This window comes from Dipteris shenzhenensis, chromosome 30 (genome assembly GCF_047967505.1).
Source record: "Dipteris shenzhenensis isolate YYH24624 ecotype China chromosome 30, Dip_SZ_1.0, whole genome shotgun sequence".
Lineage (NCBI taxonomy): Eukaryota > Viridiplantae > Streptophyta > Polypodiopsida > Gleicheniales > Dipteridaceae > Dipteris > Dipteris shenzhenensis.
In genome coordinates this window covers 24,154,054-24,173,207 of record NC_141625.1, presented here as the reverse complement: position 1 = coordinate 24,173,207, position 19,154 = coordinate 24,154,054, and the positions used below count along the sequence as shown (strand labels likewise).

At 44.4% G+C, this 19,154-nt stretch overlaps 2 non-coding genes across 2 annotated transcripts; both read left to right on the top strand.

Annotated features, from left to right (window-relative positions):
* The first annotated feature begins 1,901 nt into the window (after positions 1 to 1,901).
* On the top strand, positions 1,902 to 1,975 carry TRNAT-AGU (transfer RNA threonine (anticodon AGU)). The gene has a single exon. It is a non-coding gene; the product is annotated as a tRNA-Thr (tRNA).
* Positions 1,976 to 1,979: 4 nt separating this feature from the next.
* TRNAS-AGA (transfer RNA serine (anticodon AGA)) lies at positions 1,980 to 2,061 on the top strand. Its single transcript has one exon. It is a non-coding gene; the product is annotated as a tRNA-Ser (tRNA).
* Positions 2,062 to 19,154: the final 17,093 nt, after the last annotated feature.

Genomic DNA, 19,154 nt, shown 5'->3' with positions numbered 1-19,154 from the left:
AATACTTGATGGGTACGAATTCCTTGCTATCTTGGCTTTGCTAAAAAATATTCTATTAGATGTGAGTGTGGTAGCTAGAGAGAAGGATTCCTTGGGGAGTCAATGCCTATATGATCTTGGGGTAGTCATACTCTAGTTTCTCTTCTACTTTGTAGCAGTGTAGGCCACAGGTAGCATGCCTCTATTTAGTTGGCCAAGTTTGTAAATGGTCGTTGTTTGATGTGGTATGATTGCACCGTAATAAAAGTCAACATCTTATTAAAAGGGGGGGGGAGGAGATGCATTGTCCTCTTGATCTATTAACTTTTTTTCTCTTGGTTACATAGCAACAAAGAGTCACATAGTTAGTTGCAGATGGGCTTACAAAGTCAAAATCAATGCAAATAGCACAATAGAAAGTTGCAAAGCTACATTCAATTTGGTTGCAAAAGGCTACTCTCAATAGGAAGGAGTAGATTTTGAGGAAACTTTTGCACCACCAACTAGTGATCACAAGGAAGATGATCATATTAGTATTGTCAATTGGACACACTCTAGACTTGTATATTCATCAAATGGATGTTAAGTTTGGTTTTCTAAATGGAGATCTTCAAGAGGAGGTATACATGCAACAATCACTAGGTTTCACGTCTTGGTCAATCAATATTGAATAGTATAGTCAAGAAGCACTACTTTGCCAACAACATGAGCAAAACATATTACTTTATTAAAACGAGCTTTTAAAGCAATTGACTGAGAAGGCTTCTCGGTCAACTTGGTGCAGTAGTCCAAGGGGAGGCTACAATTGCTTTGGATGAGAATCCAAAAGGTGACACGAAGGCAAAGCATACCAATATTGCCTATCATACCATTTGGAATCAAATCAAAGAGGGACAAATTCGACCCTTCCAATGTTGCTCTAAAGAAAATTTAACAAACATATTGACCAAAGCTTGCTAAGAGAAAAAATTCAAGGATTCAAAGAAAATCTATGTATCATAGACACGAGACCACCTACCAAAAGGGAAGTCTTAGAATAATTAGTGTGGTTAGTGGGTGCGCTGAGTTAGTGATACTCAAGGGTATGGGGACCAATCTCATCCTAAGTGTATAAATACCATTTCTTGGCTTAATAGATGTACATATTGTAGCCTCATTGTTATTATCATTGGCCCTCTCCTCTCAGTATATCATCCTCATTGTGGCGTTGTTGTGTGATGTTGGATAGTTCTTCTCCTGTGATGTGTTTCGTTCTAGAATGACTTTCATAATTTGATAGAGAGAGAGAGAGAGAGAGAGAGAGAGAGAGAGAGAGAGAGAGAGAGAGAGAGAATTAATAGGATGAATGCTTATAAATCATTCATAAGGCCTGCCTAAGATGTGGTGTGTGGAAAAGATGGTGGAAAGTTGAGAGATAGAGGAGGGGGGGCGGGGTGAGGGGGAAGTTAGACTAAGTAGTGGAGAAAGCATTTTTGGAAATGAAAATTCGTAATTTGGCTTCTAAAGACGAGTTTCATTACTAGAAAGCAAAAGATATGGGGAAAATCATACTAAGTAGTCCGCCAAGATTTTTTTAAAACTCAAGTTCGCAAGGTAAGGCTAATGTAATTAGCTTTGGTTACCCGTGCGTCTATTGCCATAGGCTCGTCTCTTACTTTAACCCTGCGGCCATGTGTATGCTTGATGCCGCTGCTTAGTTTACACAATTTGATAGTGTTCTTCATTTGACGTTATTGTGACATTGTATTTTGATTACCCGCCTGAAATGTGCTCATTCTCTTCCGCCGGCTTCTCGACGTAATGTGTGCTGCCTCTTAAGAGCTAACTACTTAAAATCTGAAAGGTTCATTTGGCGAACACCTGCTTCTCGACGTAATGTGTATTGTCTGTTAATACCTCACTGCTATGTGATTATCCAATAAGCTTTCATAGCTCAGTTGGTTAGAGCACCCGTTTAGTAAGCGGGAGGTCTTGAGTTCGACTCTCAATGAAAGCAATCGGTGGACGTGCCGGAGTGGTTATCGGGCATGACTAGAAATCATGTGGGCTCTGCCCGCGCAGGTTCGAATCCTGCCGTCCACGATCTTTTGAACGGCTTTGCCACGCAGGTTCGAATCCTAGCCGTCTACGACCTTTTGAAAACGCTAGTCTCTAAAAGTTTCTATCATAGTTACTCTTTTCGTCTTTTGCATGCTATTCACTTTTCACACTGCAACACACTCTCCAAGGACTAATCATGCGGGGTCACCCTTTGCAATGCCACATCAAAAATTACATTTATGGGACCATTCATATGAGAGGATTCCCCTTTGCAATGCCACATCAACAATTACATTTATCTGACCTTCCTCACTATTTGCACACGGTCACTCTTTGCAATGCTCACATGGCAGCTCATATGTCGTCCCCTCCTTGTTTGAACTTCTCCCCTTCCCTAAGCTTTCTCCAATGGCAACGACAACTCACCGAAAGTAGTTATCTTTTAAGAAGTATTCCACCCACAATTATAACATATCGACATGGGAATAATTGCACACCCCTAGCGAGTGAAGCGAAAATTCACTTTGATAGGGTGCTTGCTGCCCCTGCTTGAGGTGGACGGTCATTGAGGTACTACCCAGTGGTGGCTGGATTGTGAAAGAGCTGCTCAAACAGGATCGATCCTCAAGAGCATGATCGTCCTCCCTCCCTTGCTCTCTAGCTCTACTCTCTCTCCCTCCTTGCTACTTCTTTCCTCCCTCCCCCTCTGGCGGCTCACATCCATGCTCCTGGTGCCTCTCCTTTCTCCCTCCCTATTTCTAACGACCAACAGAGATCGGGCCAGCGGGGGTGGTGAGGATGGGACTAGGGGGATGTGGTGAGCAAAGCGGGGCAAGAGGCGAAACATGGTGAGGATGGGATGGTAAGACGGGGCAGCGGCTGTTATATCTTTGAGCAAGGCATTATCCCTCCCCCCATTATATTCATGCCCCTCCCGTCCCTTGCCCCCATCTCTCATGCTCTAATAGCATTTTTCACCAACTGGGGGTCCCTATAGACATCACTTGCATATGTCTCAAAACATTAATACTTGTCACTCTGTAACCATGTAAGGTAGTAGGTGCATCCCTGGAAGGGGAATTTCAAATTCGGGTGACTTACGGGCCATTTATCGACAAGATGAGGCTAAAAAAATATTTATCAAAGATAGCTATGGTACATAAATGTAAGGAGGAAAGTTTTAAATTTAGAATTCAGACATGCATACATGTATAAACATTTACTCAAAAAAATGAAAATTTTCTAGATATAGGGGCATTTTAAATGTGTGCTTGCTTGCACATGTTTTATGGTTTTTTACGTAATGACCGACCTGTGGGTCATACTCTAGACATCATCTTCATCGTGCAACATAATCCAAGGGTAATTCCGTCTTCACTAGCACCCATTTCATGCCGAAAGAAATATTATTCAAGTCAAATACATGACATGATAATTTGCAACTATACAAAGAGATGGTATGGAGTGTCTCAAATTGGGTACAAATTGTCTCAAGAGCTAGATGGATGCCAGATCTCTACGATGCCCCCTACTTGTCATCTACCTCACCATCAATGTAAGACTCTCTTCCTCTACACTATGTTATCATTGTTCAAGGACTATGTAGAGCCAGTGTGACTAGTTCCTATAATGCTCCCAATCCTCAACAGTGCCGCGCAAGATGTTTCTGTCATCGTGATTTTGTGGTAGGCATTCTTATAAAGTGATGACCTTCGATTCTAAAGTTGAGACATAAGTCAAGTGCTTTGCCATATCTTTGAATAGAGAAGTTATGTGTGCCTTTGTGGGTGCTAAGGAGTTGTTGATTCGCTTCAAGTCTCACTGAGAATGCAAATTTACTTGATCATTCATGGTTGCCTAACTCGTGGTATACCAAATAGTGCACCATCGATCTAATACTACCAAAAGGCCTATATAAATCAAAGATTCTGTGTGTGTGTGTAGCGCACGCACGCACGAGAGAGAGAGAGAGAGAGAGAGAGAGAGAGAGACCCGCGCCCGTCGCTATATTGGCATCCTGCCGACCTTATCATCCCTCTGCTTGTAGCCGTAGTTCCAACCCCATGACCATGGGGATACCACCTACATTCTATCCCGCCGACATGTGCCACTTCCCATCCCTACGATTGTCACCTTGGCTTCATCCCTACGATTGCCGCCTTAGTCTTATCCCCATGCCTATCTGGATATCTTTGGGGTAGTCCAAAAAAATACAGAATTAAAGCTACAGATAGAGTGTGCCATTTTAGAGATCTTATATATGCACACACTTGAGATCTGAAAGAATTTTGTCCAAGGACCCGCGCTCGAGGACAGTGCTTCGAGCTACACTTAGCCCACCTTTCGCCCCAGTTGGGGATTGGTCCAAAATGGAAGCTCCGTTTCTAGCTCTCACTTAGTGATAGAACCTCGATAGGAGCATCCATCTAGCTCTGACGACATAAAGAGCTTGAATGAGGAGATGCAAGACCCTGCGGGACCGAGGGTTTTCGAAGCTCCCTTCACTAGTTTGGCTCCCCCCAACTCTCCTGCTCCTTATGGTTGCATCCAGGTTAAGAGGTATAGTCACCAACATGTTTGGACGGTTTGGCTAGACGAATTCAATAGACATGGAGAACCCCTTCGCCAGTATGTCTGTGGGAAGGGAAGGTGAGCAACAACCAGCTCCTGAGTCGCAGCAAGATAGGGACTAAAACCACCTTTGTGGACCTGGGGCCCACTGCTTTCGCAAGGCACCCTCAGTGGGAATGCATGGAGGATGAAGACCCATGGATGAGGGACTTCGTGGGACTAGACCCTAGCTGGGGAGATGCGAGAGGCTCTCACGGGGGGGCTTCTTATGAACTCTCAACATTCCAGGTGCCCCTGACCTTCATCGGCTATGTGGCACCACAAGTTCCACCCTACCACCCAATGCAAGGAACCTCCATGCAAATGCCCCGTGACCCACCCCCTTTGAGAGTTCGACCATTTTTTCTCGCAGCTGTTGCTCCAATGGATGGAGGGCCAGGTGCTTCTACCCAAATGCCAGCACTCGCAACTGACTGGATTCCACCACTAGGGCCAGGCTTGAGACTGAATCTATATCCTGTTAGACCCACAATAGCGCCGCCTCCACCAGATTCCCAAACGATGCTATCAGATGAGGCGATGTGCATCACAATGAATGCGCTAGGAAGGGGGGCTACATCACCCCTGCCTGCACCCGTGTTTCCAACAAGGATCACGAATCCCTTGAGGAGCCGACCCATAGCCTTCTCCAAGTTGATGACCAAATTCCTTGGGGAAGGAGATCTGATCTCCCACGTGGAGCAATTCAAGTAGATATGTGAAGCCTTTGGAGCTCTTGGAGATCTAGAAATGGCTAATGTGTTTGGTCTTAGTCTGGATGGCAAGGTAGGCTAGTGGTATAGGGCTCTCACCCCGGAAGAAAAGATTGTTGAGAGATCACGCTCAGCATCCTGTGCCTATATGTGCATAGGACTAATACGTATAGAGTGCTATAAAGGAAAGGGTTAGATGCCCTAACCCTAACCCTAAATGGGTTTGTATATATTCTACATTTTCAACTAAATCTAGTGTACAATCAGTCATTTGTGGTGTGCTCTCTAGCTATTCCCTCTCTCCTCATCTCCACTCTTCTCCTCTCCCCTCTTCATATTTTGTCATGGTATTAAAGCGTGGTTCTACCTTCCGCTAAGGCACCATCCTTGTGTGAGAGCGTGAGAGTGTGAGAAATCAGGAGCGATTGAGAGTTCTTTCATTCCGTTGATGAAAGAGGATTTCCGTTCATTTGAGGGCAAATTTTCCGTCATCACTTTCTTGAGTGTTTGTGAAAGATTTCTGTTCTTCTGCGAGATAATTATGTTCTTGAGAGATTGAGAGATCTATGATGAGAGAGAGTGTTCTTCTTCCTTTGTACTTCGAGTGAGAAAGGAAAGATAGGGAGAGTTCGCAGAGAAAGGGAGAGTCTTAACTTTGCTACAACAAGCAAAGCTCCCGCGAGATCTCTTTTCGAAGAGATAGAGTTAGGTTTGGAGCTCAAGTCTTGAGAGAATTGGAGTCTATCATGTAAATGGAGAGACCCTCCTTCACCTTAGCCTCCTAGAATGGCTTCTCCAAAGGCGGCTCCTTCAAGTGAGGTCTTCATCGACGCGGCTTACAATAGCCAGCAAACAACATCGGCTACACAACGGACTACAGGCTGCTCCCTTCAGCAAAAGACTGCAGCAGGTTCCTCGACCAAGCTGCTCTCAATGACTCCAAGCTCCTTTAAACGAGGCTGGCCACAAAGGTTAGCAGCGCAGTCACCACCACAGTGCCTATGTCCATCTACGCCCTATGCCCAACTATAACAAGAGACCGTCACCTCCACAGCAATAGCTGCAATAGTTGCCTCTCTCCAGTTTCAACCTACATGACCCTTTGCTACAGCTCATAGCCTCACAGCCTCATAGACTCATACGTCAACCCACGGGCTGCCCTCCAGTCTCACAACAGAGATCCTTTACAACGACCATCTGCGGAGGCTCTTCATCAACGACCGATGCTCAGCAAGGACCTACGGGCAACGAGCAGCTCCTACGACTCTGCACCCTCGACTCATGCAGCTGATCTCTCCTAGGAGCTCAACGATCACGGACTCCCAACGCGACTGAGACAACACTCTTGATGATTTGTAGGCAGCTTCAAACGTTCGACCAGAAGCTCCAAAGCTTCAGCATAGCACCCGCTAGCCAGCAGAACAACAAACCGGCAAGCTGTGCTCCAGCACTTTCTCCACAGAAGCTCGCCCAACCTCAACAGCAGTAGCTATCCATACGGCCTCCTCTAGGGCCCTTCTTCAGCAATTACGAGCAGACTCCATCAACGCCTACGACATAACCCCCGACGAGCTTCCGCCCTCAAAACAGCTCAAAGCTTCTAATCTGTAGATTCTGTCAAAATCTCCTTCTTGATTCCGATTCACCTCTAAGCGCCATGTGGTAGATGGGGTTGGACTATGGTTGGGTATAGATACCACTTGGGTTAAATCACCTTGGGCTTGGTCACTGAAGTGCGATGTGGCACTTTATCGTGCCACATCAGCAATCACCACTGCTTGCCATGTGGCACCTAGCCTTATGAATTCCATGTAGACACATCATTTATGACATGTCATCAGGCCATGTCACCTCCCAGCTTAGCTACCATGTCATCAAACACGTCATTTGTGACATGTCATTAGGCCATGTTGATGAGACTGGTAGAGCTACTCCGAAATGCCTTTATAGCTAGAAGAACAGTCACGTTTGCAAACACACCGAGAGAAAACACAATCCCAAGATGAACTCAAAACACCATAATTGAGAAACACCATAAAATACCATATACTGCTAGCCACCAATAGCTGTAGAAAATACAAGGATGAAATGTATAGAGATCACAACCTCCAAGCAACCATGAACTTGTAGATAGAACCCCCTGTAGGATCATATAAAACTTTGCTTCCAACGGTGAATGACTAGATGCCCTAGAGCTTTGAATGGGACCTTGGACCCTGCATGAAGTTCTTCTCCACTGCCGTGATCAAAAACCACCTTAGACATCCACTCTGAGATTCAACTAGAAGATAGCCATGCGCATCCTTCTCTGTGGATCATCCAACGCCATCACCAACCCGCTGCCTCTGGATCCTTTACAGCCTTGCAGACTGGTATGTAACAATAGGTCACTATTGTTTCGTGCACATCCCCAACACCTCATCAGATCCTAAATAACTTCTCATCTTCAAAATGGCCTCCGGGAAGGTTGGCAACCCGTAGTTACAAGTCCATGGTCCTTGTAGCAGAAGAGGTGGCTTGAGTGAGCATAAGTCTGGATGTCCAAAAATAAAAGGCTATTGTAGCCAGGTAAAGAAGATGACGCGAATCTAAGGACCCTTGGCCTGTGCCCTCATGCATGATCAACAAACTGAGACAAAGGTTCTTGAACTGAACCAATGAACCTCTTCAATCATTAATTGGCTTTGTTTTGGGCACACCCAACCAACGAAACGAACCCAGAACTCTCCCAAACAATATTGGCCACCCACAAAATTGATGGCGAAACACAATTGATGCACAATTAACAGGCTTTCACAAGCTCATGACCCTTGTAACAAACAAAAGGCTGTGTCTTAGATCAACAGCTCTTTCCTTCTTGCAGCAACGACCTCTTAGGCAACTTAGTACTGACGAACAAGATGGGAAGCTCCCACCATGAACTGAAATGATCCAGAAGCTCATGAAAGCATGATCAACTGCCCTGTACAACCTGAGATGAGCACAAAGATCGGTTGAAATGAGATGGCCGCCTCTACTTATGGATGATCAACTAGAAGCTAGACTTCACTTCTTTCACTTCTCATCCCTTGCTTTCCATGCAAAATTCTAGTTGTGGATTGGTGCTTTTTACATCATCAATAGGGACCATCCCTTTTTTCTTTTCCTTGTGGCCCATTCTTTCCATTTGTGGTTGTGCAAAGCGCTGCTTACCTGTAGTCTTTTAGGAAAGCACTAGTCCTTCTTCAGTGCCTTAGTGACCACTCCCTCCATCATCCATTCCATGTGCCAGTGCAAGATCCAAGGTCCTCATCCAAGCTTCATGGGTCATCCAATCATCAATTTGGTCACAAAGTTCTTGTCATCCTCTCCTGCAATCAGGGTTCTTCATACAAGCACGTAGTTATTTCCAAACTATAAATTCAATACAAAAACCTTCTCAAAAAATAGAGAGGGCCAATGTCATGATATTCTCTAGCTACTATCTTCTATCTATCCCTACTATCTACATGTGTGCCTATTGGAGCTACTACCTCCTACACGTGAGTGCTATTATTCATGATTTACATAGCATTCCTTATCTGATACAAAAGGATACTAGTCGCACAGAAAAAGCCTATCAACGCCACCTACTAGCTTAGTTACCACATCATCAGGCCACATCACCTACCAACTCAATTGCCACATCATCAAGCCACATCACTTGCTAGCTCAACTGCCACATCATCCTGCCACCTCAACTGTGCCATGTGTCACTGACCCTTTGGAAGCACACATAGTGCTTCACAGGCACTTCATGTGCACCTACTTGCCACATCACCATAGTGCTCCACTGACATGCCTCTTGATATGCACAGTGCCACATCATCATTTCATGTGACCATGAGTGCCACATCATCATTGAGAACTTTGCATCCTTTTTGGCCCTGCACCTAGATCAAATCGTATCTCTTGATCCAAGATGAATTTGAGGGCGCTCCAAAAAGAAAAATCTATTGGTTTTTCAAGCTTTACATGCTCGTCACATCACACACACATTTCGGTGCAGGTATCACTCACTTTTAAGCCTCGCCGACAACAAATCCATTTCCTACACGCACATTAGCCTCTACATCGACTCATCTTACCCACAACACATAAAAAGAACCAAAGAAAAGAAATTATTTGCTGTTATTTCATCGATCGATGGTTGATATAGATCTAAATGAGAGTAGACTAGATCGCCACAAAGGAGACGCTTTGAATTTCTCTAAGTTGCCAATCTAAGCCATGCCCGAAATTCATGACTAGTTCCTCAGTCCCTACGCTCACGTACAGTTTCACATCATCACACTAGAAACTTGACGTTCATCATTTCAGTGGGCAAACTTCAGAGTGTTTAGAAACATTGTCCAACTGATCAGTGGGGGCAGATAGCACATGATTTGATGTCACACACACATGCCATCATTGTAAAGCTTATTCGGCTATTTCACGGCATTGTGTACTTTATTTCATCCTTGTAAAGCCTCTTGACTATTCCTGGCATCATTTGACACAAGCCTTGTAATTCAGATTAGATTATATATATTGTAGCTCTACCTTCACCGAACAGTTCAGATTTTACTTGCTACAGTCAGTGTTTTGCAGTTGATTTAGATAGTGATTTTCACGACACTTTGAGTACATTTTACTGCACCATGTCTATGTCTAGCAATCTCAATCTAGAGGCATCTGCTAAGCTAGACAACTCCAATTAGAGCACATGGAAATACCGAATGGAGGCCATTCTTGTACTTTAGGACAAATGGGAGTATGTCGATGGATCTACACCTAGGCCATTGGATGCTCTAGCCAGTAGTAGCTCTACTCCACCTGTTGTTGTCACAGCACTGGTAGTGGGATCTACAACGGGATCTCCAGCTACACAAATAGTTTTCACACCTGTAGTAGATTCTGCCATTGCCCAAGCACAGGGCAGAATGGGATAAGAAAGATAAGTATGCATCTCATTTGATCAAGCAGAATGTGCAAGATGTCATGCTAGGACAACTCAACACAATCAAGACATCAAAAGAAGCATGGGATATGTTCGCAGTGCTCTATGAGTCTAAGAACACTTCCAGGATTCTTACATTGAGAAACCAAATCAACTAGAGTTTTTGCAATAGCTGTGAAACCGGTCATGCTTATGTAGTACTCAAGATCAAAGACTAAGACAATCAACTCACAGTAGCAGGAGAGATTATGAATCCTGTAGAAATGGTTCAAGTCATCCTGAATGGACTAGGAGAGGGATACGAGAATCTAGTCTAGAGTCTTGCCATCCAATGGCAAATTTCGACATTGGAAGAACTTCAGTCAATATTACATGGTGAAGAACTCAGGACTTAGGCCATTCATGCATGCAAAGGTCATTCTAATGATTAGGCATTCACAGCTTTAGATAGAATTAGAGGCAGAGGTAGAGGTAGAGGTAGAGGCAGAGGCAGAGGTAGAGGCAAAGTTAGAGATCATTCCAGTGAAGTGGTCATCATCATCAGCAAAGTCAGAATCAACATTAGCATCATCCTCAGCAACATCAGAATTAGCAAAGAGGAAATCATTCCAATCGAGGAAGATTCCAAGGATGAGGAATGCATTCACCAACGTAACAAACATCCAGTGCAACTACTGTCATAAGTTTGGAAACTATAAAAGAGATTGCCGCAAGAAGCAGTACGACGAAGGTAGTCAATCCAGCATTAATTGAGGGAATTTCCATGGAAGAGGAAATCATTGTGGTGGACATTCTAGTCACAGTCATTTTGCAAATGAACATGGGAATATGTTTCTTGTAAAAGAGGAAATGCAAAAGACTGATATAGTGTATCTAGACACTGATTGCAATCCAAAAGAGGATTTTAGCTATCAAGTCGATCAAGCAGATCAAGATCCTTGGTATTTCGACAGCGGTGCATCATCTCATATGACAAATCATCAGGAATGGTTCACAGAGATGAAACCATTAGAAGGGAGTTAGAAGGTCAAAAGAATGTCATCTACACAGCAGATAATACACCAAATCTAGTTCAAGGGACATGCATTATCCCTATGAACAATTTCACTGGTACGAAAGGATTGGTGAAAGATGTACTCTATGTTTCGAAGCTCAGTAAGAACCTTTTGTCAGTAGGTCAAATGATGGAACACAACTACCAAGTCATCTTCGATGTAGATGAATGCACTATTAGAGACAAATCTAGAAGATTTTAGCTAGTAGGAGAAGGAGTCAAGGAAGGATGCTTGTACAAAATGCTAGCTACAATATTATATTTGCATGCCATGTCAGCTCAACCGCAATAGATGCCACTATCTGCAAAATGGCACAAGAGATATGGTCATGTCAATTTTAAGAGCTTGCTAGATCTCAGTTGCTTCGGCAAACAAAAGCGAACCAACTTTGGAAGAAGCACCTCTTGAGCAAGAGGTATTCTTGATTTGATATATACAAATGTATGGGGTTATGATCAGACCCACAACATCAATGGTTCACTTTACTACTTGACTTTCATCGATGACTACAGCAAATATTTTTGGGTCTACTTTCTAAAAGAGAAATCTGAAGTGTTTTCCAAATTTTAAGAATTCAAAGCCATGGTAGAAAACCAGACAAGCAGAAAGATCAAAGTCATGAGATTAGACAGAGGAGGTGAATGCATGTCTTTAGCATTCATGAACTTTTGCGGAACTCAAGGCATTCGAAGAAAATTCACTTGTGCAAATACTCCTTAGCAGAATGCAAAAGTTGAAAGGAAGAATGGCAAACAACAATGCTTAGTGAGAAGCATATTCCGAATCAGTATTGCGTAGAAGCAATAGCCATTGCAAATACTTGCTAAATTGGCTTTCGACCGAACCGATTAAGGGTATGACACATTATGAAGCATTCACTGGACACAAGCCTCACATTGGGCATCTTCGCATATTTGGTTGCATAGCATATGCCCACATACATGCCGATCATCGTAGGAAATTGGATGTGAACTCATGTAGACAAGCCATAATGGCAAACTACTATGAAATGAAGAAATGGATGCTTTGTACAAGAATAATACTTGGGAATTATGCGACCTTCCACTAGGAAAGAAGGCCATAGCAAACAAATGGGTATACAAAGTGAAGTACAATCCAGATGGAAGTATTCAAAGATACAAAGCCAGACTAGTTTCAAAAGGGTTTGCATAGCAATATGGTCAAGACTATGATGAGACTTATGCTCCAATAGCAAAGATGGATTCCATATGGTTCTTGATATCACTAGCGACACTTAATAGATGGAATTTTTATCAGCTCGATGTCAAGAATGTGTTTCTCAATGGTAACCTAGATGAGGAAGTCTACATGCAACAACTAGCAGGTTTTGTTGAACCAGAAAAGGAGAATAAGGTTTGCTATCTTAAGAAAAGTCTCTATGGCTTAAAGTAAGCACCCAGAAGTTGGTACAACAGACTCGACAAGTATTTTACTGATCTTGGATACATGAAGTCCAATGCAAATCATACTCTCTACTATAAAGTTCAAGGGGAAGACATTACTACTACTCTTTTGTACGTAGATGATTTGATTGTGACTGGAAGCAAGGATAGCTTCATCAAGAAATTGAAACAAGACTTATCTATAGAGTTCGAAATGAAAGATCTTGAACTTATGCACTATTGTCTTGGAATTGAGCTCTTGAGAGATTCAGACAATACCTTTTTGAGTTAGCTCAAGTATGTTGACAGTCTCCTAAAGAAGTTTCATATGGCAGATTGCAAGATTGTAGCCACTCCCATGGAACAGAGTTTGAAACTTACTACAGATTCAGAAAAGTTAATGATAGGTACTATAGGTAGCTCATCGGATCTCTTATAAATCTGAATATCACATGGCTAGATATCTATTATGTGCAGTAAGCTCACTTGCACAGTTTATGGCAAATACAAAATAGTCTCACTAGAATGCAGCCAAAAGAGTCTTGAGATACATTAGAGGTACAAGAAAATTTCGAATAGAATATAGAGGAAGTCATCCAAGGTTGCATGGATACTATGACAGTGACTATGCTGCAAATCATGAGACCAGGAGATCGACACAGAGATATGCATCTTTCCTTGGTCAAGGTGCTATATCATGGTTGTCAAACAAACAGCCAACTGTTTCTTTGTCTTCGACTGAAGCAGAATATAGAGCATTTGCAACAGATACATGTGAGGCTATATGGCTTAGAAGACTATTGTCATAACCAATTAGCTCAAGAATTGGCCAAGAATCTAGTTTATCACTCAAGGACAAAGCACATTGATGTCAGAGAGCACTTCATCAGAGAAAGAGTGTTACTTGGTGACATCACACTACAACATTGTGATAGCAAAGAGAATGTTACAGACATCCTACCAAACCACTTGGTAAAGAGATTTTTGAGAAACACCGACAAGATCTTGGTTTGATGCAGAGGAAGGACATTCCCATTAAAGGGGTGTGATGGAATGTAATGTTCAGTCCTTCTTCGATTCCCCAAAATCATCATCTTGAGGGAATGCCTACCTCATGATGTTGATCTTGAGGGAAGGTGTTGAGAGATCACGCTCAACATCCTATGATTATATGTGCATAGCACTAACAGTTATAGAGTGCTATAAAGGAAAGGGTTAGATGCCCTAACCCTAACCCTAAATGGATTTGTATATATTCTACATTTTCAACTAAATCTAATGCACAGTTAGTCATTTGTGGTGTGCTCTCTAGCTATGCCCTCTCTCCTCATCTCCACTCTTTTGCTCTCCCCTCTTCATATTTTGTCAAAGGTCAACTAGGAGACGCTGAGAAAAGCATTCATTGTAGGGTTCGCCCCTAGTGGACATAAATGGAGCCCAATTAATCAGTTATATGAGGTGAAGTAGAATGACAAGGAATCCCTTTGGGATTATATAGCTAGAATCAAGCAACTCGATTCCCGTTTAAACCATACGAGCGGATGAGTGAAGAACGATTGTTGCCCCACTTCCTCATCGAATTGGATCCCAAAGTTGCATGACCACCTGATGGTTATGAATTCTACCTCCTTCAAACTATGCAGCAAGGTGCCTATTTGTATAAGCTATCATATGATGGACAACGTTACCTCGGACAAAAACCCGACCCCATCAAAAGTATCAGCATCGGTCAGGTCTTCGAGTGTGGAGTTGACCAAGAAGGAGAACAACGAGCCCAAGGGCTTGGATGCGAAGGGGTTGGCCATGTGCTCATTCAAGATGGCTTTGATGAGGAGACAACCACCCTCGCCACCTCCTTTGCCTCCGGACAAACTTCCACCCAGGGTGACCTATGTGTACCTCCATACTCGGATGTAAACAAGCTAGTGCAAGCTTGAGGCCTTGCACCCCCACCTCCTTATAAGGAAACCTATCTGAACCCGGCCCTGGAAAAACAATATGTACTAGAGGCTTAGGGCTTGGTATGGGATTGGCAGGAAGAGTTTGATCATAGACTGAAGGCTAGCAGAGGGAGAGATACCATCCACCCAGCCCACCTGACCACTCACTGAGGGGCAAAGGTGCTTAGGGTGCTAGAAAGGGTAGAAGAAGAGGAACATTCTAGCTTCGATAAGTTAGAGGCTCTAGATTTTATGTAGCGGATGTTCCAAGAGGATCTAGTATTGTAGAACCTATAGGAAGAAGGAGACCTTTACGGTTTCAAGGATCTGCTATCAGTAGGTAGAGAGACCTCACATGAATCCTACAATAGCATCGGGCTGGTGGCCTTCCTCTCTACCAAGGTAAAAATGCTAATCGCCTCCTTGTTAAGAGGGAATTCCTCCTGCTTTTATGTTTTGCCCACAGAAGTGACCGATGAATAGATAATATTGGGAAGGACTTGATGTTATGCCGTGAACTTCCAAATCAACTGGAGGGCCAGAACAGCATCCCTCATGAATGGTGGGAGGACTGCAGTAATTCTTCTTTGTGAACCATGTCCCACTCCTCCTACTACACCATCGCCGGCTCGGGGCAAAGAAGTTCTAAGTGAGGGAGAACCTAAGGCCCCATCCACCTCAAACACTCAGAATTTCGACCCTCCAAAGAAAGTCTGACTCCGGAAGGAACATAGAACCAACCACGGTGGCAGCCAGGTACAATCGCAAATTACTCCACCACTACTGTCACCCACTCAAGAATGCCATGAATAGTAGGTACAAGAAGCTATTCTCTGTGCTCAATACTACTTTAATAGCAATCGACGTCCCAAAAAGATCCAAGCAGAATATGGCCCCCTGATCACTCCTGGGATGACTCCAACGAGGGCGATCCCACCTAAGAGGAGGACACAGGACGCCATCCATCGCCTCGGCTCCCAGGCCCTAATCCACCTCTTCAACTGCAACATCCCCCCAAGCACTAGGTCACCACCAAGCTCTTGGAAAACCAAGATAGTAGTTACAAAGGCAAGTTGTTCGTCTAGGTATCAAAGTTCAAATCCCAACCCACAGGGCTTCCAAAGGTAGTAACATAAGAACTTGTCTCAATTGTGCATGCAGTACCACAAGAACCTACCATCAAACCTGCCGTAACAAACAAACCCCTGAGTCCTGAATGTGCCCTAGTACCACAAATTGTATAACTCAACACGAGGATCACCCAGGACAGCGAGGAAGCAACACAAGAATCGACTCCTATAATGGGGGGAGTTACACAAGAACCTTCCTCCAAGCTTGAGGGTGAGCTGTCCAAGGATTTTCCACTCATACCATCACCAATGGTGCTATCCGAACCATGAGAGCAAGTTTGCATGGCGATTGTGGTCACACAAGAACCTGCTTATTTTGCGATAAAAGATCTCCCCGCAAGTAATCATCCCTGCGTCAATGCACCTCTGGCAACTAGAATGAGACACAAGTTAGACACGTGCTCTACATGGCTATTAATACGCTATGCAGTGGTGCGGCATTCTTCTCCACCACATTCCACATGATCAATGAGTCCAGGTCTAGGTGAGTGTGTACAGTAGGCATTTCACCACGATGCACCCACAGCTCACAAGTCACCTCCATGCACATACACCCACATGTATTCACAGTCAACATTAGGTGATTATGGCTAGTACATCTATTACGAATTTTTTTGTATTCTCACACGCATATTCCTATCCCATCGTTCGTTGCCATATTGCCATCCCACCGGTCATTGCCCTCCACTCATCCCCACGGTTTATCATTGTCATAGTTTATTCCACTTATCGTTGCTATAGTTCCCGCAGAGGACCAAGCACCAAATCCTTGAACTCGTCGAGAAGTGACATAAATATCCACCCTCCTCGTGTGGCATGCGTCCAAGGAGTGAACTTGAAAAAGTTCAGAATCTTAGATCTAGTATGAGATATGAATAGAGCACATGAAATGAAGTACTTTTACTTTTTACAACAAGAGGAAACTCCCTACAGTTAGAAAGTTACAATTCATGAGATTTCACCATATAAGCAATATTATTACACTTTCATCACTTCCTATTTGCTGGCCTAGCAAGGGTGGCCTAGGAGACTATTATTCTCCCTACATGTGAAGGGGCCACCAACAACCCACCAACCATCTCCATCTTCACTATCCCCACGCCCCATCACCTTATGCCATCCCCCCGGCTGTAGGGATAGTGAAATCTATAAAAAGGCCCCTTATCCTAGTCAAACTCTGCCAAAATTCTGCTAGGAATCCCATAGCTCCCTGACCTCTTTGAGACAATAGTTCAGCCCTCCTAGTCGATGATCTCCTAGGAGATGAGACGGGTCCCCATGCCAAGGGCAACACTGTACAATAGGAGCCCATCCTGGTCGATGATCTCCCATGAGACGAGACAATCACCATTGGCCCCCACCTAGGAGCTCAAGCTATTCAGGCAACCCCCTCTGTGCCCCAGGTCTTGGCTTCAGCCATGGCCCACCCATAGCAGACCACCTCCTTCATCACCCGCTCCTCCTTCTCTCCATGGGCCAGCCTCATCGAAGCCCTACACTTCTACAGTGCGCCCCATTATTAGGCATCATCGAGTGGGTACATCATCATGACAGTCGAAGAGCTCTCCCATGCTGATCAAATGGAGCAACAATTAATCAATGCAATGGCCTAGCTCCCACAATTGGGAATATTATTTTTGTAATCAGATGCGAGAAGACCTCAAGACACATGGTGAGGTCATCAACAACCCCATGCTGTACATGACCATTCTGTATCACATGCTGGAGTAGAAACCACCAATCGACTATGGGTTGGCCGACAAAACTGCCATTGGATTAGTACCAGCCAACCAAGAGGAGATAAAGGTCACCTTGAAGTGAGCACGAGCACCGGTGCCACTTCGGTTAGCTGTCCTACTCAATCGGACCACAATCAGCTGCTACTTGCCCAATATAAGGATCACCAGGTGCAAGCATTCTTATGCCGATAGTACCACCTTGACCAGTCAGATCCCCACGCCAAGGACAAGGTTGCACAACAGGAGCCCATCCTGGTCGAAGATCTCCCAGGAGACGAGACGGATCCCCATGCCAAGGGCAAGGCTGTACAACAGGAGCCCATCTTGGTCGACGATCTCCCAGGAGATGAGACGGTCACCATTGGCCTCCACCCAGGAGCTCAAGCTATTCAGGAAACCCCCTCTACACCCCAAGTCTCGAATTCAGCCACGGACCACCCACAAGAGACCACCTCCTTCATCACCGGCTCCTCCTCCTCTCCATGGGCTAGTCTTATCAAATCCCTACAATTCTACAGTGCGCCCCATTATCAGGCCCCGAGTGGGTACAACAACATGACTATCGAGAAGCTCTCCCGTGTCGATAAAATGGAGTAGCAATTATTCGATGCAATGGCCCAGATCCCACAAATGGCACGCACAATTCTATAGAGATGGCAGGAATATGTCTCTCAGCTCTCTTTGACTCTCCTCTAGGCACAACTCTCTGCGCGTGCAATAGCCACACATTAATGGTTGCCGCCCAAGCCATAGGGAAAACTTCCCTTAATTGAGTTGAGGAGTAGCACAACAAGGTAGAGGAGCTTGAGCTCTCGGTCACTAAGCTCAAGGATGAGCTCGCTACAAGTGAATCCTTGGTCCAAACACTCATGGACCAGGACCTCGACAAGGCATAGTCCCACCTTCGAATTGTAGACGAACAATGAGCACAACAAGCAAGAATCCATAAGGGATACGACCGACAGATCCAAACCCTCTAGGATCTCTTGGCATAGGAATAGGCTCTAATTGTGTCAATGTAGGAAGATAACGAGCGGCAGTGTACCTCTGGCCACCTAGAGGATTCTGGGTTGAAAGACTACGAGCAGCAAGAATTTCAGATGTTCTGCACAGTTAGCCACATACACCGTCGCCCCACGCACTGTCCCCCAAACCCTCCAAATGCACTTTGACTCTCTCCATGCATAGAATCTCATCTTCCACCTCAATCTCACTGCTCCCCTTCCTCCTAACACCCTCCAAACCGTATTCCACCGTAATCCCAACCATTGCCACCCCATTCTCACCATGTCCTATTTCTCGCCTGACCTTTAGCCTTCCAGTCTCTCTCCCTCCTTTGTCCCTCTAACCTCCAAACCCTTGCCGCCCACCCAATTTTTCTTAACTTCTAGGCATGGTGTTGAGTCATTAAAGAGTCCACAAATTATTCCCTGGATGATGATGTGATGCAACTAGCCAAGCCCGAGCAACTCATTCCGTGGGTCTACACTCTTGAAAGTCTTCAAGCTAACATCAATTGGATGCAGACCTATGGTCGAGCCATGATTCAAATGCAAGGGCATCTTGTGGCTTACCCTCCACTACCTAC